General features: G+C 33.0%; 1 protein-coding gene and 1 pseudogene across 4 annotated transcripts in view; both read right to left on the reverse strand.

Annotated features, from left to right (window-relative positions):
* The window catches only part of CDH12 (cadherin 12), a 947,374-nt gene that overhangs the window by 419,169 nt on the left and 503,700 nt on the right, over nt 1-24,505 (reverse strand). The window lies entirely within an intron of this gene.
* On the reverse strand, nt 11,731-11,841 carry LOC142874120 (uncharacterized; annotated as a pseudogene).

Here is a 24,505-nt window from a genome sequence, read left to right on the forward strand (position 1 = left end):
TGAAACCATTTTATTACCCTGACTGTGGACATCAATGAACAGCTTTAGATGAAGTATGAGTTCACTTTGAACTTATTGCAATGTTAACATCAGATTATAGAATGTATAGAGATAATAATACTTGTGCTATTCTTGTCATTCTGAAAATATCATAATGGTTGCATCATTCACAAGGCCACCAAGAACTTGCCCTCCTTCTGGATATATCTGACTGCTTAACATTCCTAATCAATTAATGAAAAAAGGGAAGAGCTGGTTTTGATAAAGTGTAATTGGTATATTGACATTTTGGAAAGAGAGAACTTTCTATGTTTGTTTGTTTATAAAAAAACAGCTATTCATGGTGGTGTTCATTTGTCAACTTGGCCAGTCTATGGTCCTCAGCTATGTAATCAAACATTAATCTAGGTGCTGATGTGAAAGTATTATTATGTAGAAGTGATTAAAATTCATAATGAGTTGACTTTAAGTAAAGGAGATGATCCTAGATACTTTGGGTGGGCTTGATTCAAAGATTTCAAAGCCTTTAAGAGCAGAGTTTAGGCTTCCTTGAAGAAAAACAAATTTTGGCATTGGACGGTAGATTCAGCCAGTGCTCTGGCATTCCGGGCCGCCCTTTCTGATGGTCTGCCCTACAAATGTTGGACTTGCCTAGCCAGCCTCTACATTTCCATAGACCATTCCTGGCAATAAATCACTTATTTTATATATATAATACACATATATATAAAATATATGTATATATTTATATATAATATAAAAATATATATACATATATATAAAATATATGTGTGTGTGTGTATATATATATATATATATATATCTCCAATGGGTCTTTTTTCTCTGGTGTAACCCCAACTAAGACACCTAGACACTCACTTAATTAAAGATTTATAAAACTTTCTGCAAAATTCCCAAAGGGAAAATGATTCACTTATAACCTTAACACCAAATACATGGTGGTTGGCTGCCAACAACAACAAAAACAACAACAGCAGCAGCAACAAAAATTAAACACCTGGGGATGAAGAGTCTAACATGAAACAATACGGAATAATAATATCAGACATAGAATTAATATTAATTAATTATTAATATTAATCAGCTTCAGTTTAGAAAAGAGAATCTTGGTACCCCCTTTACTTTTTCAGCATCTTTCTTTTCCTTTCTTTTTAAAAAAAATTTTTAAGTTTAAAAAAATTTTTTTTTAAGTTTTCTTAAACATTTACGTTTACTGAATAGAGCAACATCAAATGCAAGTGTAAAGATTCATTCTGCAAAGGCTGATTTCCTATTCTCTGTGTTCTTCTCCTATCTGTGTCTGTAGTACGCAGAATGCTGAAATGATCTCAATGACTCTCAGCTTTGTATTATATAATATCAAAGGAATTTTTGCAAATGTAATTAAGGTTATAGTTGGTCATAAATAGAGAGATTATCCTGGTGGATTTAATTTAACTTAATGCGCCATTTAAAAGCAGAATGTCTTCTCCAGTTGGAGGCAGAAGAGGAAGTCAAAGATTTGAAACAACATGGAGATGTTGCTGGCTTAAAGATGGAGGGGTCCCTGTGGAAAGGACCAGAGGGCAGCCTGTATTATTGAGAGAGATTCCTAGCTGACAGCAAGCAAGAAAATAGAGACCTCTATTCTTCACCTACAGAAACTTTATTCTTCCAACAAACTGAATGAGCTTTGAAACTGATTCTTCCCTAGACCTCTCAGAAAAAAGGGCAGCCTGGCTTAAACCTTGACTTCAACCTTTTGATACCCTAATTAAAGAGCCCAGTTGAGCCTACCCAGACTACTCACATAGAAATGTGAGATACAAATGGGTGTCCCTTTATGCCAACAGGGTTTGCAGTAATTTTCTTACACGGCATAAGAAAACTAACACAGTGTCCACTGCAAGATATTTGAGCCTCTCCAGTACAGACCACACATATTATTTTTTCTTGTATCACAAATGCTTAGCATAATATATGTTAAATATGTTAGTTATGTGAATGAAGGGAGTGCCAAAGAATACCTCAATCATTGACCTGTAATGACTTAGAATGGCTTCTTTCCCCACTTTTTGGTTTATGTTGCCTCAATATAACAGACAGAACAAATAATAAGGTAGGGTACTTCCAGTTTTTTGTTTTTGTTTTTGTTTGAGATAGGGTCTTGCTCTATTGCCTGGGCTACAGTACAGTGGTGTTATCATAGCTTACTGGAAACTCAAACTCCTGGGCTGAAGTGATCCTCTGCTTCATCATCCACAGTAGCTGGGACTACATGCGTGCAGCACCATGCCTGGCTAATTTTTCTGTTTTTAGTAGAGACGAGATCTTGCCATGTTGCTCAGGCTGGTCTCAAATTCTGGTCTCAAGGGATTTTTCTTCCTGGTCTCCCAAAGTGCCAGGATTACAGGCATGAGCCACCACCCCCAGTCTAGTTTTTAAAATAATATTCATAGATGATGTTTCAGTAATACCATGTGTCTTCTTAATCTATCTTAATGTTTGGAGTGTGACAAATTGTACAATTTAACATTTCTAGATTCATCAGGACTAAGAAAATTATGATAATATAGTAAGACCTCCCAATTATTTTACACTGAATTACAGAGGAACTGGACAGATATGGAGGGGAGTTGTCTAGAAGTCTGGGCCCTCTCAAATTTGTATTAATCCCCATCTAGTAATTATTCTACTCTAACAGAAGCGACAAAGCATATATAACATGGAGGGGACTGGGGGAGATCACTGGATACTCAGAGAGCTAGAGCGTAAAGAATCTGATGAATTGTGTTATTGTAGATGAACAAGGTCACACATAAACTGTCTTTTAAAATTAGAAATTACTGAATTTTGGATATTTGACAAATAGTTTCACTAAGGAATTATTTTGTTTGATTTTTTTTTAGGGCTTTCCTCAGTATTTGTTAAGGTTGATTAATTTGCAAATTACTCTTAGTGGCAACTTTGAAGAGCAGCTACACTTGAAACCTCAACTGGTATAATTTAGATCCTTTGAGAACATTTTCTTGTATAAGAAAACAGGGCATCTCAGTGCAACAGACCTTTTATACAATTATTTATAATATATTCTCTTTCATATGTTCAAAACATTGAGAAACTTCAAAGAAATTAAAACAAAACCTGTGGAAAGTTAGCAGTTCTTCAGTCCCCTGGTGGCCTGCATTCACTTCCCAACCTTAACACTTCAGTGGCCATAATGGCCCCATTTGGCTGTGTATAAAGTAAGAACTCCATTGTAATTTGGCAATAGAGCAAATTCTTTGCAGGGACATGCCAACCTTTGTTATTTTTCCATAAGTGATGTAAACCCTTCTGGAGTGTCTTCGATTGAGATGGAATTCAAGTTCATCAAAATCCCACAGCTGTAACTCTTTTTGTAGGCAGTGCAGATTTGGACAGTGCTAGAATTTGTTCAACTCTCAGCAGCGCTATTTAATAAGAACTGCAAACTTGAGACAAATGATGTAACTTTTTACAACCTCAGTTTTAAAATTTGTAAAATGGGGATATGACAGTACCTATGTTTAGGATATTTTTAAAGATGAAATGAGCTAATTTCAGTAAAACATTCAGGAAAGTACTCTTAACATTTACTTCTTAATAATGATACCTGTTATTTGCTATTATTATTAATAACATGGATTTCATAATTTGTAATAGTTTTATGAAAAAATAGAAATAAATATAAAAGTATCTGAAAAAGATATATATAACCAAATATAACTCTGAAATAGTATAGGACATGTTCATATCTCACATCCCCCCCATGTCAGACCCTGGCGGCGTATACATGTTACTTTTTTCCCTGTTATTTGAGAGTATGGAATTCTGTGGAATTTTAATGTTTCTATGTTAACATTTAATAATGGGTACATGGAAGATTGTCCCTCTGTGTGTAAATGTTTTTCTTTTCATTTCTGGTGTAGGAATAAAGAAGTAAATAAATAACTCATTTTTCATAACGGAAGACTGTAATCATTTACTTTCCTGACCTCTGATAGTCAAAAATGAAATTCAAGAATATATTTTTATCATGAGACTGAAAAATTCTGTTCTGCGCCCATTAATGAAAACACAAGCATGATTCTAATTAGCCTGAATGTACCCTGGAAATGCATAAATCCCTTAATCAGATAAGAGAGAGGAAGGCTGGTCATCTAAATGCCAAATTTATTATATTCTGAAAAATACCCTATTCTTTCTTCTAATTAAAATTATGGCCTTAATAATGAGCATACCATAATTAAAGATAAAGTAAATTAATCAAAGAAACAATTTTTGCTTCACTATATTAAAAACCTATTTTAATAGTTATATTAATAAAACTGTTCTTACATTTTCTTGGAAGGTGTTAAGTTGTTCATAATTACAGCGACTATAATTCTTCAAATGAGTAGATATCCTCTCTTCAAGTGAGTAAATATCCAACTAAAACCACTAGTAGTTTGAAGAATTTCACACTATCAAATTAATAGCAGCAATTATCTCAACACCACCCCCAGCAACTTTGCAAATCCTTTCTCTTCTTTTAGCATATTTTGCTGTCTCTGTGCAGAATCTTCTCCTTTTTAGTAATGTGATTGCAACTTGTCCCCCAAACCATTTATATTATGTTATCTTTTATTCTCATTTTTTGGAGTAGAGATGGACACTTATATCCATTCTTCCACTTAATCATCTTGTTCTCACTTCTAAGATCAAGTACACATGAAATTTACTTTCATTTTCTTTTCTCCGCCTTTGCTGAAAAAAATAGCTATGCATTACACCTAACATAAGATTTTGGCCTTGTTGGCATGAAAAATAAAATAAAATCATGGAAGTCACATGAATGCCTCAGGTGGAATGTCAATTATTCAGTTATTTGGTAACAATATTATGTTTTGTAATGATGTTTATCATATCAGGAAATTAACTCCTCCTTAACTTGTAAACTTTTACCTGTTTTTTCACGAAGTCTGGGCCATTATTTTTTGATCCTGTAGAAAGCTTTGTTTGATTTACCTTACATTTCAAGTCCATGTCTAAAATGTGTGTCCTTGTAGTGATTTTCCCTTCTCCATCTGCAGTTTATCCTGCACTCCAGATACTCTTTGTATTTAGTCAGTGAAGTCAGCAATGCCAGATACTTAATGCCAGGTTAGCTGACATTTTCTGTGTCCCACACAGAGTACATACTTATACATTGGCTTAAATAATAAAATGAATATTTGTTTATTTTTAATTGTCCCAAATGACATTTTAAACATTAAGAAGAAATTAGTGAAAAAGCAATGTCTGTGGATAAATGAATGAGTGTGTGACTAAGCTGCTATAAAGATACACTGATCTTTAAAACATTGATTTGAGATAATTATTTGGAAATTCAAAAGCATAAAATATATGGCTTAAAAATATAGATATCTGAAATAAGAACTTCAATTAATAAGTGTATGTAGACAACCTTATATCACACACACACATTCACAAAAAGAAAATTGAAAGGAGGTCAATTACTGCTAGTTTTTATTCTGTACGTTTCAAGGATAAAAGGCAAATGGCTGAATGGATAGTAAAGGAAGCTTATTTATGACTGCCTTTTTCTTATCATATAATACATAATAATATTATCATTATTTTTTAATACCCTTAATCTTTTTATTTATTTATTTATGTTTATTTATTTTGGCATATGATGGGGGTACAGATTTTAAGGTTTCAATAAATGCCCTTTCCCCTCTCTCCCCACAAGTCTGAGTCTTCAGCATGACCATCCCCCAGATGGTGCACATCTCACTCATTATATATGTAATACCATTAATCTTACATAAGAATTGGGCAGACTGTCCCGCTCATAGTCTCACTACTGCCATTCACAAGACAATCACTTCATACAAAACTAGTCTCTGTTTTGTTGACAAAGACATTGTCACAAAAATGAGATGCCATAATTCTTTAGTATCCAGGATGATTCATGGAAGAAGAATGCACAAAGCATTTACAATCTTCTTTACTTCCTTTATCAAGTTGTAAGAAATGGGTATAATTCTAACTTATCATCTTCATTAGATTTATGAATAATGAAGTAATAACAAGTAGTAAATCACTCTGAAAAGTTCGGATTAGGATGTCCTTTTATGTTTTCAAATAACAATGCCATATTTTTGTGACTTAAATTGCAATGCACATAGAATATGGGGAAATACAAGTATATTTTCATGATAATGATTCTGATGACACTGGGAAATTATACATATAAATGGAACCTATTTTATGACAATAATGAAATTTTAATCTTTAGTTCCTACATTCCATTTGAATGTGTATTTTGTGTTATATCAGTATGCAACAGTGTTATCTAAAAATTAACACTAAAGGAAGAAAAGTCCCACTTTACAATGGTGAGTATATTTTATAAATTAGAACAAGAATTTTGAATAAAACCACAATGACTGGCTCAAATTTGTTCCAACCTCTGTGGGGGTGAGATAAAATTAAACACACATTATGGAGAATTTGTAAAAAAAAATAACTATGGTTTTCTTAATTATTTTAATGATTATTTCCTTATTTTTAATTTAATACATATTCAACAAACTTCATTAGGGGGATTTTATGTTTAATACTACTAATAAAATTAAATGAATAAGATATATGGTATCATTAAAGTAGCAAGTAAGAAAAATGCTAGTGCTAAAATAACTCTTTATTTAGTATGTACCTAGAGATACATATGAAAATCATATTTCATGAGGTAACTCTTCTATTGAAAACTATTACACTATAAGGCATATGTATCCCTCCTCCCTATAGAGGTATAAACATAAAGTATGATTTTTTAATCATAAATTATACTCTTTATGGGATATTAAAAGTGGCTCCTAAATAAACAAGATAGAAAAATTACACAGTTTGTAAAGCTTTACTATATATGAAAATACAAACAAAATTTTTCCTTCATTTGCTCAAATTGCAATGATAAAATCAACCATCATATGAATCATCTCCATACCAATCATCTAAAATAATTACTAAAATTTTAAAAAATAAAATGAGGAGGATGAGAATTTATATTAGACATAAAGAAACAGGTACCTTTCTTAGAGAAGGAAGAGCATAAACAAGAATTCAACTATTTCAGAAGAGATGTTATAAATTTCCATAGGAACTTTTTTTGGTAATAGCCCAGTAGCCCTTTAAACATAACCTGTAAGGATTAATCATTTATATTCTTAAAGATTACAGAAATATGCTTGTCCTTCATTGCATTTCATATATAAGATACTGTAAATACTAAAAGAAAAATCACTATCTTATTTATTTTATACTTGCTATTTGAGTGTTTAATTTATATTTGGTTTTAATAAATATGTAAATTGCTTTCTTAGATTTTGAAGCAACAGAAAACTCCTTCTATTAATTTTAAATATTTTTCTAAGAGCTGTAACAATGGTATTTTTTAAAAAGCTACTTTGAAATATTTGTTGTATCAACTTGAAAGCAATTTTGAACAGTAAAATCATAGGACTGTATTATGTCTCCTAAAAATAATGACAAAAATTTAAAGAACTATAGATTAATCCACTCATGAATTGATGGCCACTTGGATTGATTTCATATCTTTGTGATTGTGAATTGTGCTGCAATAAACATTCGGATACAGATGAAATGACTTACTTTCCTTTGGGTAAATACCCAGTAGTGGGATTGTTGGACTCAATGGGTAGGTCTACTATTAGTTCTTTGAGGAATCTCCATACTGTTTTCCATATAGGCTGATATAAAGTATTCAGTACATTTAATTTAAATATTTGCATATCTTACTAATACCTGCAAAATTAACACAGAACTATTGCATCTAGTAGTGATCTTTGGCAGGACATTGATGATGCCAAAACAACGATTATTAAGAAAATATTAAAAAAATTTTAATGGCTGGTTATTCTGAGGGTTGAATTGAATATTTTTGTATTGAAAGATTGTGCTAGAAAGTTATTTGAACTTTTAGAAGATTCTAATACATTGTAAGAAAGGAAATATTTTATCCTTATTGTTGAGAAGAAATCTTTCTCCTTCTGGCTATCTTTCTCTCTCTCACAAACTCCTAGCAATTATATCTTCAATTCAACATATATTTACTAAGTTTACACTATAGGAAATATCTAGCTCATTCCATATGTGGCTATGTTATATGAGCTTTAGGGACCACAGGAGTGTGGCTAAAAGGAAATCTTGCTCATGTACAAGGCCTTGAATGTTTCAAACAATCTCTAACTTCTTAGCTTGCTACTATGTCCAGTAAACTTGGAAGCATCATCTCAAGCTCACAGTTTACTAATAAAAATGTCATCACTAAGTCAATGTTACTGCTTTTTTACTGTTTGATATAAAAATAAAACAATATTAATGTGAGTGATCAAATGCCAAATGTCATTTTTTCAGAGTCTGAATGATATTTTATAGAGAGAGTCTTTTAAGGTACAGTATTTTTTGAACAACAGAAACAGCAACATTTTATCCATGTCATGGCTATATTTTTGATAGTGAATGATGTAAAGTTGGACAAGGGAAACTAGATAAGGCCTATAAATCCCAAGACAACAAACAGAAATGTGACTCATATTTTGCTGAAGTTTAGTTGGAACGAATTTGGTTGACATTCTTCTGTCCTATAATAATATTAAGCACACTTTGACATGCAACCCAAGTGACAAGATTCCACCAATTGAAATAGTAGTCAATCCATAGTCTCAATAGATTCATTATTATTAAATTTATATGATCAATTCGAATTATTTTATACAAAACGAAGGACTTATGCCTACATTTTAAAAATCTGCCATGGAAAATTTAATATTACAGAAGTAAAAATATTATGACAGTAATCAATTTCCCTCTTTTTAAAAAAGTAAATCTTGTAGGTTTTCATGCTCATCATCTTAACCTATAACTTTAGAATATTTAATTAACTTAATGCTTACTGTATAGTAAACATAAAAATGGAACAACAACAGAGGAAACATATATACAGAGGGAGCCCTATCTCTACTGCCTTGGAGCTACCTATTTACCTACATATCTATGTATCTATAGTTATATATATTTATGTATATGCATATAGATATCTTTATATCTCTCTATCCCTCTGTTTATCTACATTTTGAATATAATATTTTCATCCTATTTGAAAAACAAAGCACTTTTTTCTTACATAAATGTTCATACAAGCCAACAAAATCCCACAATCTAATAAAAAACCTGATAAAAGACACAGGTTTTACATGCTGTGGAGAAGAAGACATATTCAAAATGGCTTATGAGCAAATGAAACGATGTTTGACCATCCTAAAGCAATAATATCTTATTGTTTATACAGACATGATTTTAGATCCTCATCTTGTTTATGTGCTAAATAATTTGATTTAACCTGTCTGGCAAATTGTAAGACACAAATAATAGGAGAAAAATAAATGTATGCATATATACTAAGACAAAGTACATCAGTATAATTTTGTATCTATTGTGATAATTGGTACATACAGTGATCAGAAAAAGATTGATACCATCAGTTATAAAAACTAATTATCTTATATACTATTTCTTCTATTGAACTTCTCTTATAAACAATAATTTTGGTATTATCATTCTAATTTTAGAATCTTAGACTGAATGGTATTAGGTCTAAAGAATTGAAGGAAACAGTATAAGTTAAAAGAATAGAAAAAAGGAAATAGTTTATATCATGTCTTACTTAACATTGGGGATACATTCTGAAAAAATGAATAATTAGATGATTTCTTTGTTGAGTGAACATCATAGTGTATAGTTACACAAGCCTAACGATGGTGTAGTCTATTATACACCTATGCTATATGGTATAGCCTATTGTTCCTAGGCTGCACACCTGTACAGCATGTTACTGTACTATACAACATCAGCAACTGTAACATAGCAGTATTTGTGTATTTAAACATATCTAAGCATAGAAAAGGGGCAGTAAAAATACGGTATAAAAGATAAAAAATGGTACACCTGTATAAGACGCTTACTATGAATGGATCTTGCAGAACTGGAAGTTGCACTGAGTGAGTCAGTGAGTGAGTGGTGAGTGAAAGTGAAGGCCTAGGACATTACTGAACATTCTGTAGACTTTATAAACACTGTACACTTAGGCTACACTAAGTTTATAAAAAATGTTTTTCTTTCTTTAATAATAAACTAATTTTAGCTTACTGTAACTTTTTTACTTTATAATCTTTTAAATGTTTTAACTTTTGACTTTTAATAACACTTAGCTTAAAACATAAACCAGTGTATAGCAGTACAAAAATATGTTCTTTCTTTATATCCTTATTCTATAAGCTTTTCCCTATTTTTAATTTTTTTTAACTTTTAAACTTTTTTTTTTGTTAAAAACTGAGACACAAGCACACACATTAGCTTAGGCCCAAACAAGGTCAATATCATCAAATCACTGCTTTCCACCTCCATGTCTTGTCCCACTGGGAGATTTGCATGAGCAACACTACAGATGGAGCTGTCATCTCCTTTGATAACAATGCCTTCTCTTAAAGGTATTTAAGAGGTACCTTCAAGAGATTGTTTTACAGATGGCTTTTTATTTAATAGGTAGAATGATTACACTCTAAAGTAACAATAAAAGGGTTAGTATAATAAATATATAAACCAGTAACATAGTAACATAATCATTTATTCCCCATATATAATAGTATGAGCTAGACTTTTATAGGGCTGGTAGCACAGTAGGTTTGTTTTCAACAGCATCACCACAAACACGTGAGTGAGGCCTGCGCTACACCGTAAGATTGTTTCAGCTCCATTATAATCTTATGGGACCAACGATATACATGAAATGTATCACTGACCCAGGTGTTGTGCAGTGCCTGACTGTACTCTCTTTGAAGAAAAAATAATAAAAAATGTCAGTGATACGATTTTTCATGTGATCTGCATACATCTGAAAGTGTTTAATTTGTGCTTTGGTCTAAATCTGTGGGCTCCAACTCCCAGGCCGCAGATTGGTGCAGGTCTGTGGGTCCGTGGTCTGTTTGGAGCTGGGCTGCTGGCGGTAGATGGGTGAGCAAGGCTCCATTTGTGTTTGTGGCACTCCCCGTCACTTGCATCACCGCGGGGGCTCGGCCTCCCGTCAGATCAGCAGTGGCACTGGATTCTCGTAGGAGCGGGAACCCTACTGTGGACTGCGCATGGGAGAGATCCAGGTTGCACGATTCTTGTGAGAGTCTTGTGCTGATGATCTGCGGTGGACCTGGGGCAGTGGTGCTGGTGTTGAGGAGCCACTGCAAGTGCAGATTGTCACTGGCAGAGAGGTTTGATAGCACAATGGATGCGTGCGATTGGGTCATGTCATCCCTGACCACCACTCTCCGCCCACCCCCCTCTGTCCATGGAAGAATGGTCTTCCATGAAACCAGTCCCTAGTGTCAAAAAGGTTGGGGAGGACCGCTGCAACATGATGGCATTTGGTGGTAGGGCCTTTGGGAGGTGATTAGGTCATGAGGGGGGAGCCCTCATAAAAGGGATGCGTGTGGTAAGGCCTCGGAGAACTGCTTTGCCATTCCTCCTTGTGAGGACACGGCAAGAGTGCGCCCCTGTGAGAAATGGGCCCTTACCGGACGCCAATTCTGCCAGAGCACAGCCTCCAGAGCCATGAGAGATAAACGCTTGTTGTTCATAAGTTAAACCAGATTATGGTATTGTTGTTATAGCATCTTGAACTAAGAGAGTTTGTCTTGTGAAAAATTAAACTGATAAGAACAGATACTACACTTGATCTTAGCCAAAAGGCCGAGAAGCGATTGTCTTGTGAAAAATTAAAAGGGAAACAATCATAAGACATCATTTTGATGAGGTGTTTTAAATTTTAGAATTTGCTCTGAAACAGAAGACGATGAAGGTGATATGCTGAGTATGCCCCTTTAGAACCCCCGAAGGGAACACATGTGCCCTATGAAGATATATAACTGTTACATACATATAATAATTAAAAATAAAAATAATTCCATGAAGGCTTGTTATTGCACATAATTTTTGACTACATTCTAATGTATCAATATTTTCCTCTATATGATGGCAAAAATAACCTATCACATTGCTCTTCTTAATTCTTGTATTTGTAGTGTAGGGAGACTAGACACAGCAAAAATTACATCCAAGTTATGGCTAATATAATTTCCAAGTGATTGACCTTCTCTTCTCTCTGGCATGTTTTGTATATTTGAATTTAATTGAACTAAACATAACAGAAAATTCAGGCATGGAGCCAGCATCCTTCTTGATTGACCCTGTTCTGAATGCCAACTCCTGAAGGAGGTTCAAGAACAGACCAACCTCTCCAGGCAGTGTTTAAAATAGATTCTGCTACTAAGCAACATGACACAGCTATACACCTGCTACAACTGGGAAGAGCTTCTCCAAGACTTTACATGTGTTTAACAGTAGGTAAACATTGTCATTTTTCACCCATATGGCTTTGCCTGCTGAAGCCTGTGCAACACACTGAGCCTTCTTGGGGTAAGCAGCTGGAGTATTAGTCAAACAATCCATCTTTTTTCGGGGCTTGATAATGATAAGAATTCAAATGGTTAATGAATAAGTTTCCATGTTTTGTATACTGTTCCAACAATTCTCGGTGTAAACAAGTCCCACAACATCATGTTCAAGTCTCAAAAGGATGACTATAATTTAAAGCAGGTGAAGCTGTAGAAGACCATACTATAAGAGCAACTCTAAAAATAGGGAAGAGTATGGGAAGGAAATAAAAATCACCTGGAAGATTTTTCCTCATCAGTACTAATGTCAGGTAGGTCATCAGAAACTGTTTTATATAAGAGGTGTTAAAGAGGACTTTTGCAAATTTTAAAGTCAATGTGGCCATAACAAGACCAATTTTGCCAAGAGGAATGTATGCATTTTAAATTGAATCCAAAATTTATGGAATACAATAATAAGAGCCCTGTTGTACATATTTTCATTTAATTACATGTTTATGGTTCTCGTGTCCATTTTGAGGCAGATAGCAGGGCCTTTGGGCAAGCTTCAAATGCTTAGTAGACTTAGATATCAGATAATGTCAAACTTTTTAGATATTAGAGAAGATCCTGAAAATATTTCTTCTCAAAATGACGACATATTAAATCTAGATGTTGGGGAAAGAAAGACATTTTGCCCTGAGTTCTCTTCTGGACATATTATCCAGTGAAACATTAAAAGAAATATAAAAAATTTTTAATAATAAATATGGTGGTTTTGTATTGAATACAGTGGTCATAAGGAAGATGCACATTAATTACCAAAATTTAAAAAAATGCCACCTCTTCCATGGGCTAATGACTACATTCTCCTGAGATGCATGAATATTCACAGAAAGAAAAGGAATGTCTTACTTCTGGCATTTACGCTCTGTCTTGGGGGCACTGATATTTCCTTGGAAAACTCCCCATGGATTTCCTCCAAAATATTAATTGACCAGAATAGTTCTCAAGTCCGTTCCTGAACCAATTACTCTCCAAGAAATAGGATTACTGTTAGACAAACCAATTTGAGATATATATGCAGGTAAGCACTCACTGTGGCACAGCCCTATGGGGAAGAGAATATTGAATAACATTGGGAGTCTAAGAAAGAAGGAAGGGAGGAATTGATGCTAAGTAGACCCATTCACAGATCTGTTACACTAAGATTTAAATGTTACAATACATTAAAATTAAAATAATGATTACATGATTTGCTGCATCATAAGAGAAAAAAAACTTAAGAGATATAACATTAGATAGATGGTAGATAGATATTTGATAGCCTTTATGGTTACAAGGAATTGTAATTTAATGGTGCTGAAATTAAAATGTAAAATAAACAAAATACTTTGACAATGCTGTATTGCCAGCATACTTAAAATTCCAAGATAAACTGAATTTATTCTGTTGGGAAGTAAAACAATCCATTATTAGCGAGTGATGAGCTAGCAGGTATCACATAAACAGAGTAACAGGGAGGAACAACATATCTCTTTTTAATTTTTTATATTTTTTATTTCCCTTTAACTAAAAGTTTAGGATTTATGTGAACTACTATGATACTATTTTCATATACAATATTTCCAGTGACATATCAGAACGTTTTTCCCAATGCTGTTTCGTACAATCACTATATTCCCTTGCTAAGTATAAAATATTGTAGCATGTGCCTGTTTAAAATAGTTCTTTAAAAATTACTTCCCCTCATTGTGCGCATAGCCATATGCACATTTCAAGATAATTCACTTTCTCATAAAATCTAGGATCATCAATCTAGGATCTTTTAACTTCAAGGTCAGCTGCATTTATTGTTTTGGAATATTTAGATGCTTATAAAAACGTTTTATAATGCTAAAGCCTATATTGTTTGCAAAAATAAGATATTGACACCCTACATTCTTCTGTTTAGACAAATGAATTACGACTCTTTTTGTCAATATTGTTTTTATATCACACAATGAATATTAAAAATAATTCAGCATAATTAATTCCAATCCATTGTTTTAATATAAGTACACAAATGATATAGTAAAAGTCACCAGGCTGTTGATAAAAAAGGTAATTCTAAACCTTGAAAGCCATAAACAAGCAAACACACACAACATTCTTCCCTCAAATCACTGAAGAATTTAAGCAGAGCTTGAATCAGTATCAGGAAGAAGATGGGCCAAGACCATTTCTAAAGTAATTATTTTTAACATATTCCAAAAACAATTATTTTTTACACCATTAGTTATGATTAACATAGAAGGAGAAAAAGCAGAAGAAGGTGAAAGAAAGGAAGTTGTTGAGGAGGAGGAGGAATAAGTAGGAAGAGGACAAGCTGGAGAACAGGAAGAGAATAGAAGAAAAAGAACAGCTATTTCAGAAACATTTTGATCTTTTAAGAGTAAATACTAGGCCAAGGTGGTGGCTCACGCCTGTAATCCTAGCACTCTGAGAGGCTGAGGCAAGAGGATGGCTTGAGCTCAGGAGTTCGAAACCAGCCTGAGCAAGAGCAAGACCCTGTCTCTACTAAAAATAGAAACAAATTAATTGGCTAACTAAAAATACATAGAAAAAATTAGCCGGGCATAGTGGCGCATGCCTGTAGCCAGCTACTTGGGAGGCTGAGGCAGAAGGATTGCTTGAGCCCAGGACTTTGAGGTTTCTGTGAACTAGGCTTACACCATGGCACTCTAGCCCAGACAACAGAGTGAGACTCTGTCTCAAAAAAAAAAAAAAAAAAAAAGAGTAAATACTGTATCAAGTATTTTTTTAATACACACAAAATAAAATGTAATTTTCTCTCTTTTTTTTTCTTATTGAGACAGCGTCTTGTTCTGTCACCCAGGCTGGAGTACAGTGGTGCAATCATAGGTCACTATGCCCTCAAAAGTCTGGGCTCCTCCTCCCTCGGCCTCCAGGGGAACTGGGACTATAGGCACGTGCCTTAAGTGATCCTCCAGCCTTGGCCTCCCAAAGTGCTGGGATCACAGGCATAAGCCACCGCACCCAGCCAGAATCTAACTCTTACTGAGAGTTTCAATCTGAATATTTAGGAAGCTTCTGTTCTAAAAGGTTAACAATATACATTTATTACAAGTACTATTTATTTTTTAAATATTGAGGACCTATAAAAACAATTTTTAATCAAATCAGGATAATTGGAATATCCATCAACTTAAGCATTTATTATTTATTTTAGTTATTTTAAAGCATACTATAACTTATTGCAGACTATAGTCACTTTGTTCTACCATCAAATATTGTTCATTCTATCTAACTATATTTATGCCTGTATTAAAACATTACCTTTACCTTATAAATATACACAACTATTATATGCCCATAATCATTAAAAAGTTTAAAAATTGATTTTTTTAATAAAAGCCATAATATATTTTTAAAACTAAAATCTCCTTTTAATATTAAAAAAACACTATTATATCTCAGATTTAAGTCTACTTAAATTTCTGTCATATTGCCAACATGTTGAATTAATGGCTAAGCTTATGATCAAAAATTTCTATAAAGTTATGGAGTCAAACTTGTTTAAATTGTTACTTTATTCTGGAAATATACAAATATTTCCCAGATATTTTTATAGTTTATAATCTGATAATTACTATTTAGAAAAGAAAAAGTGTTTTGAAGTGTATTTTATGTAATTATTCTATTTTTCTACTATTTCATAGATTTTGTTGTGCTACAACTAAATCTTAGTAGAAGAGTAAAGACCTCTCCTTGAAATTGCTTTGTATCAGAATAATTACAAGACTTATTATCAAAACAAATAATTCCAGATTACTTGTCATTATGGCCATAGAAGAATTAATTAAAATATTATTGATACATATCTACAACTATACAAAATAAATTGTTTGAATTAATTCCAACCAAATTTATAGTGTTTGAATTACAATAAGAAAACAAACAATGGAATTTCTGCATAAATTATATTATTAAATTCTTAATACCTAGAATTTGCATATTATTTTTTGTGGGTGATTAAAATTTGCATAAAATTTGTCACATATGAAAAGGTTTAATTATAATTATTACTGTCATTATGAAGATAAGTATTGTAATAAGATCTTCAACAACATTTTCTCATTTATTTTTTAAAACAATCCAAACTGTTAATGTTATGAAAGTATTAATAACAACATTGACCTTCATCGTATGTTTTGTTTGTATCTGTTTTAACTATAGTCAGGATTATACTCCCAATCAGAAAGAGAATATTTTCTTATATTTGTATTAAATATTAGTCAATCAAGAAAAATGTTTTAAAGACCTTAAGTAAGTGTTCAAATGTGAATAATTATAAAATTATTCAAACTTTTACAAAGATATTTAATTACCACTGGATGTTTAATGATTTAGTAAACAATTTTACTAAATTATATTTATCCATGGATTCTCAGATACAGACATAGCATGAATTGTTATTAATTTTAAAATGCCACTTCTACTTTCTCACTTTTTTTTCATGTGAGACCATTATATTAAATCATAACTTTCTAAAGGCATTTTAGTTAGTGACAGACCTAAAAAATTACATATACTTTGCTTTCTGATCGTTTAACTTAACATACTCTTGCCAAAAGAATAGAAAACGACATCTGTATTCTAATCTCTTATCTCTAAATACACTCTTCCTTAGTCTGTATTGTAATGAAAGAACTAGGAATCATTGATGGGGCCTTATTTCCTGACTTCTTCGCCAGCTGTCTTCCTAGCAGAAGATTGGAAGCACTGGAGGGGTTTGGAAATGATAGTTGGTTTCTAGCTTCCAGCTGTTCTTGGCTCCATCAGAATCAGACTTATGCTTTCAGCCACATCCAGGCAACTGTCCTTTCCACAAATGGCTGAGTACTAACTCTGCAGGAGTCTTCCACTCTAGCTCACAGCAACCTCAAACTCCTGGGCTCAAGTGATCCTCCTACCTCAGCCTCCTGAGTAGCTGGGACTACAGGCACACGCCATCATGCCCAGCTAATTTTTTTTCTATATATTTTTAGTTGGTCAATTAATTTGTTTCTATTTTTAGTAGAGACAGGGTCTCGCTCTTGCCAAGGCTGGTGTTGACCTCCTGACCTTGAGCAATTCTCCTGCCTCGGCCTCCCAGAGTGCTAGAATTACAGGCCATATGGGCCACAGCGCCTGACCTGAGCTACTAGCTTTGATAAAGCACCTGGGACTACAGGCAAATGCCATTGTGCTTGGCTAATTTTTTCTATTTTTAGTAGAGACAGGGTACGGGGTCTCTCTCTTGCTCAGGCTGGTCTCGAACTCCTGAGCTCAAGCAAACCTCCTGCCTCAGCCTCCCAGAGTGCTAGGATTACAGGCGTGAGCCACTGAACCAGGCCCTTCAGTGAGTTCTGACTAGAGCACTCCAAAAAAAAAAAAAAATCTCTCTCAAATATTAATTAGTTAGACTTTCTATTCTAAACTTTCTTTAACCTATAAATAATGCATGATCTCTTCATCAACAATATTTTCAGTTAGATGGACTGACTGATGTGGATAAATGAATGGCTAAGTGATGAAAATGTGAGTTTAGTGAATGTCCTTGTAACCATAAAGTGTTTAGAGCTGTTCTAGTAATGAATATTTCAATGGAAAAAAAAATTCTAGTTTGTTGAAGGGAAGTTACTGAACAAGAAACTAGAAGATCGTATAAGTAGTGTGCCCCATAGTTGCTTAAATAAATAAATGTCAAGAATAAGAGAAGAGAATAAATTAAGAATGACTATAATTTGTTGTGATATAAGTCACATGCACTTGAAAGAGGAATCAAATTTTAGGAAAAGGAGGAATATGGGAAAAAGAAAGGAAGGAGAAGGGATAGAGGGAGGGAGAAAAAAAACATATAACAGGAAAGGGAGTAGAGAAAAAATTAAAGGGAGCTGGGGTACAGTGGCATGTGCCTATATAGTTCCAGCTACTCAGGAGGCTGAGGTGAGAGTTCAAAACCAGCCTGGGAAACATAGGAAGACCTCATCTCAAAATATATTTTAAAAAGAATAAAAGAAAAAGTATGCACAAAGTGTAATACTAGATTATTTTAGGAAATCAAATGTAATTTGATTGTGGAAATAGAATCACCCACGAATAGCAATTGAGATGCTTTGGAAACTATTAATTTCACATTTAATATCAAAGGATCTTTGTGGCTAATAGTAAAGAGCATGGATTTGAGGACCAAGCATATCACAGTAAGAAAATGAAAGTTTAATATTTTCTTAGGAATGGAATCCTGACTTACTATGTAATCCTGGGGAAATTATTTAATATCTCAGACTCACAGCATCCTAATCTGCACAGTGGAGACAGTCATTTTCAGCTTCCAATATTTAAATTCATATGAAAATGAGCATATATTTATCAAGAGCCTATAATGTAATAGAAGCAAAATCTATTATTACATTTACAAAATAACTTCTAGATTTTGTTAAATTATTTAAAAATAATAAATTGTCAACATAAAGAGTCATTACTAGTGACTTAGACATTAACAGATAGTCATTGAGTTTCTTTGTTGTACCTCTCACATTCCAAGGACCTAAGAATAAAGCAGAACTCAAAAACATACAAAAAAAATCCCTAATTTCATGGCACAAATAATTTAGTGGGGGAGACAATTAATAAATATATAAAATATCTGGTGGTTCTAACAAATGATAGAAAACAATATAAAGTAGGGGAAGGGGGACAGAAAGAAAAGAAGAGAGGCTGTGTCTTAATTTATTTACAAGGATCAAGGAATGCCCTTTGTAAGATAATATTAAAGATCCAGCAGAAGTGAGGAACAAACTATGCAAGTATCTAGAAAAGAGCATTCTAGGCAGAAGGAACAGTAAGTGCAAACCACTGAGACACAGTCCATTGATAGGAACAGCAGTGAGAGGCTGTGGCTAGAAGATAGTGCATGAGAGGAGGTTCCAGAAGATGTTGGGAAGGTAGCTGGATTGATTATGTTGGGTCTTATTCATTATAGTTTGGATTTAAGACTTTCTTCTTAGAAGAAAAGCCATTCAAATGTTTGAGAAGAGGGGCAGTTGTGCTTTAACATCTGGCTACTGATAAATTATGAGGATATAGGAACCAGAATGAAAGCTGAGTGAGATTTGCAGAATATTTTTTTCAAATAAAAAATGAAGATGGCTTTTCATATTATCAAATCATAGATATCAAAAAAGTATTTGGATTCCAGATCTACTTTTGAGGAAGCCCATGGAACTTAGTGATGGATTTGATAATGAACAATAGGGACTTCAACATTACAAAATGAAAGTATCAAAATTATAACATTTAAAAATATAATGTTTCCTGTAATCCTAGCACTCTGGGAGGCCGAGGTGGGTGGATCATTTGAGCTCAGGGGTTCAAGACCAGCCTGAGCAAGAGCGAGAACCCGTCTCTACTAAAAAATAGAAAGAAATTAATTGGCAACTAAAAATACATAGAAAAAATTAGCTAGGCATGGTGACACATGCCTGTAGTCCCAGCTACTCGGGAGCTGAGACAGAAGAATCGCTTGAACCCAGGAGTTTGAGGTTGCTGTGAGCTAGGTTGAAGCCACAGCACTCTAGCGCAGGCAACAGAGTGAGACTCTGCCTAAAAAAAAAAAAAAATATATATAATGTTTGTATTGATTAGATAGTAAGTAAAGGATGCTCAATGTAGCGGAAATAAGGTAGGACCAAAGACACAAAGCAGAGCTTTTTCTTAGAGGGCACAATTTTCACAATAACCAGAGTTAAATATATGCCCTTACTTTGAACTCTAGAACTACAGATTTTTTAAAAAATATGTCTGAGAGTGGAGGGCATCTTTCATTCTGGGGAAAATCTGGTAGGATCTGTTCTAAATCTCAGTTAAATGCGTACATTTGCAAGGGTTTAGATATATCACTACACCAGTGAAATCGCCCAGATTTACAACCCTCCTATTAAGATAATCTAAAACCATTCTTTTTGAATGAGAATAGTAGGAAGATTTATGACCTAGACTGCTTGTGATAAATGTACAGCTTGGCTCTGGTGGAGGAAGAGAAGATCAATGGTATAACTATGTAACAATGGGGGTGGCATTACAGCAGTGACTTACCAACTAAATCTGCTGGTTGATCCTGATTGCAGTCCACATACAAATTTTACATTACTGATTTAGATTATTAACACTAATTTGCATACAAATTATACAGTGAATGCTTTGTTTTAAATAAGAATTACATTGTTGAAATCCAATTGACTAGATCTGTCAGAATTCAGTGTCAATTCAAGTAAAAATGGCTGCTAATGATGTATTCTACATAAGGCAATGGAGAAAATATTATTGGTAAGATGAAATACCAGCCTAAATATTTTTATAGTCTAAAAAATGTATTCAATGTTCCATATAAAGATGCCATCATGCTCTAATGTCAGGTTATCTGGATAACATATAAATCACAAAAATTTAGAATTAAACAGAACTAAAAATTTGTAATAAGATTATTTCTAAGGTATAAGCTTTAAAATTTCATCCTTAATGACTTAAGTTACGTATTTCTGAAGGAACTGATGACATGTAGAAATGAAGATAATATTAAAAATGCAGTATAATTTCAGCCATCTAGGTATTATAACAAAAATAAAATAAGTCATTTTGGCTGAATTTTAAAAAGAAATAAGAGAAATATTTAAGATTAAACACTTAGTCTTTATTAAAACCAAATGTTACATTTTGGCTAAATATATAATTCCTTAATTGATTGTTAACTGTGCTTCATAGAATACTTTTATAATATAATCTTTCAATAAGTTATGATGACAGATTTCCAGATGAAGATATTTGAAATGAAGTTACTTTTATCTATTTGTTAGAAAGATTTTTTACTTATAAAACTTTATTTGGGTCAATTTATCTATCTTTAAATATTTTGACATTCTTTTTTTTCTTTTATAAACAAGCCTGTGCTTTTTTGGGATATTTTGACATTATTTAGAAGAATGAGTCAGTTTTTCATTTGACAAAGTTAGAATTGTTGTGAATAAACAAAAGGATAACATTCTATCATCTAAAGACTTTAATAGAATCATTGAGCTCTATGATTTTGCTATATCAATCATCTCACATAGGTAAAAATTCTGGACTAAAATTGTATTTTAAAGAATGCCGAATGTAATCTACACTGAAGTAGATTATATTTGTACATTTTAATCCTAAAAGACCCTTTGCTATTAGTTCAGAACATCCTAGGGGAGGTAAACAGGTCCAGAGTGTTTATGTGACATATTTAAGGACATTTACTGGGTAGCATCAGAGAATTTCATGCATCTGCTAGGTTTAGCAAACATCCAGTTAACACATAGTTATCTCCTTCTCTTCTCATGGAATCATTAATTCAACATGGCTCCAATGTCTACTAAGCCAGAACAAAGCTTCATAATGCTTCACATCAGAGTAGGTTGGGCTATCATCCCATTCACTTGTGCCTAAAGAAAAGAGTATTTGACTACTTTGAGCTATAGCTTTTCTACATATTCATAAATACTGTGACATAAAAAAAATTCTATAAATCTTTTAGGACCTAGTACACTATTTTATTATAGAAATGAATAGTTATAAGGAGCAAAAGTTACATGTAAATGTATCTAGTTCTAAGCAAATATACAAAAGTATGCAGGCAGATATATGCTAAAAACTTAAATGAGCAAATCTTCCATGTGTCCATGAAAAATTCATTATCTTTACACTTAGTAATCCACCTCTTGTAAGGTAGGCCACTTTAATATTAAGAATATCTCATTTTCCCATTTTGGATTATTTTTAATTATTAATATTTCAAATCCTAAATACCAAGAGATTCTCAAGAGTATTTTCAGAATTCTTAAACTATTTCAGGGGATATATCAAACCAAAGAGAAAATAATGTATCTGCAACTTCTGCAGTCCTTTCTTGTCTTACATAAAGGGTATTTGTGCATAAATACATGCTGAACAGTCTATTTATACTTGATTGAGTGGACATGATCACTCTGGACACCACACTTTGGCTAACCTCAATGAATGAAATATAAAATGAAAATAAAAAAGAAATGTAAGATATAGGGCCAGAATATTTATTTTTGGAATCATACTTCTGTCATATTTTCTGAGAAATCTATCCAATAGTATTTTCAATATGTTCTTTCACAGTCTCCAGGTTTGATAGCTGTATATTAACTGTGGCTAAATTTTAAATTATTGCACATCCAAGATTTGAAATTATGCTCTTTTTCTTGTCAGGAAAATAACTAAACATTAACCTAAATTACTATATTTTATTTAATAATTTATATCTCAAATAAATGTAAGAACACTTTCAATGAAAATGTCATAGAGAAATCTAACCTCTCATTATGTACTTTACTCAAAAATTTATTTTTCCTCCTTTTCTAAAATTTGCTACTCTGAAAATACAGTATGAAATTAAAAGCTCAGATTTGTATGTCATGATAAATTTATAATTTCTTTGCAATTTTTCTGTGAATATCCAAAAAATAGTGTATTGCCATACAAATGTGATTACATACCAATATCTCCTTTACCAAGGAAAAATGACAAAAGTATCATTGAACTATAGTGTCAATTAATTTTAAATTCATAAAACAGCTGTGAATGTTAGAGCCATAGGGTTCTTCCTTGGACCCCTGTGAATTATCTGTCATGGTTAAAGGAAGCATAACAATTTCCTACAGGTATACCCAGAGGGCATGAACTTATAAGACAGAGAAGAAAGGAAGTGGAATGGTCATGAGAGTGTGATTGGAGACAGCTGCATGGGGAGAGATGATAAGGAGAAGTGGAGTTCAGAAGAGAGATAATGAAAGCAGTGACAGAAGAGACAGCTGTGTAGAGATTAGCTTTACAAAGCAAGATCTGTATCCATAACTCAAATCTGCGAGAAGAACATTTCTGCACATTAAAGAGCCTCAAGGAGATGGTTTGCTTTTAATAAAATCTGAAAGCAACAATAAATGCTGGTGCAGTGCTGTAGCTACTTCCTAGGTGTCTAAAATGATACGATTACAATTCATGAATGGAATCGTCAACCAACTATATTTCCCTGAAGGATAAGAAACACAAACACAGCAGAGCTAACAATGCTTTGGTTGTTATCTAAGATACTGAAATTATTATTGTTAATAGTTACTAAGATTGACATTTTATAGAAAAGTAAGAGAAATTTATCTACATAATTTGGTATATTGTATATTTTAATTTCAATTAAGTTGAAATTTAATTTCATAACCTGAGCTATAACTACAGTTTATGAACTCATTTTTGTATTAACCCAATATGTGTTATATTTGATGTTAAGGTAAAAGAGAAAATGACATTCTAAGGTAAAGCTGGGGTCATGGGAACCACTTAGAAGAAGTGCAATGGATTGATCTTTAAGCATAGTCCCTCCTCCAAAAAAGTGGGGTAGTTGGAGAGTGTTCCATAAAGAACTGAACATAATGCTCAAAAGTCTTGGGATTTGAAAAAAAAAAAAAAACATGGTGTCTGTGAGAAACTGTAGATGGTGTAGTATAATTTGAGCTAAGTATGCACTAGAGAGTGGCAAATTAGGCTAAAGATGAAAAAAAATGTTTTTTCATTTATCTATTGCTATGTAAGCAAAACAAACAAACAAAAAACCCAACAAAACTTAGTGGCTTAAAATAATGAGAACAATTATTTTTCAGGATCCACAATTTTGACAAGACTTGCCAGAGACAACTCATCTCTATTCCATTCAGCACCAGCACTCAGAACCATCTGAAGGTTCCAATGATCATGCTGGGCAGTTGATGCTGGCTGTCAGCTGAGACCTCAGCTGGGGCTGTCATCAGAATCCCTACAGGTGAATGCTGAGTCCTAATGGTGCATAACCCAGCCTTAGAAGTCATGCAGTGTTAATTTCGCCACATGCTATTTGTTAAAAGTGC

Source organism: Microcebus murinus, chromosome 11, assembly GCF_040939455.1.
Source record: "Microcebus murinus isolate Inina chromosome 11, M.murinus_Inina_mat1.0, whole genome shotgun sequence".
NCBI classification, from domain to species: domain Eukaryota; kingdom Metazoa; phylum Chordata; class Mammalia; order Primates; family Cheirogaleidae; genus Microcebus; species Microcebus murinus.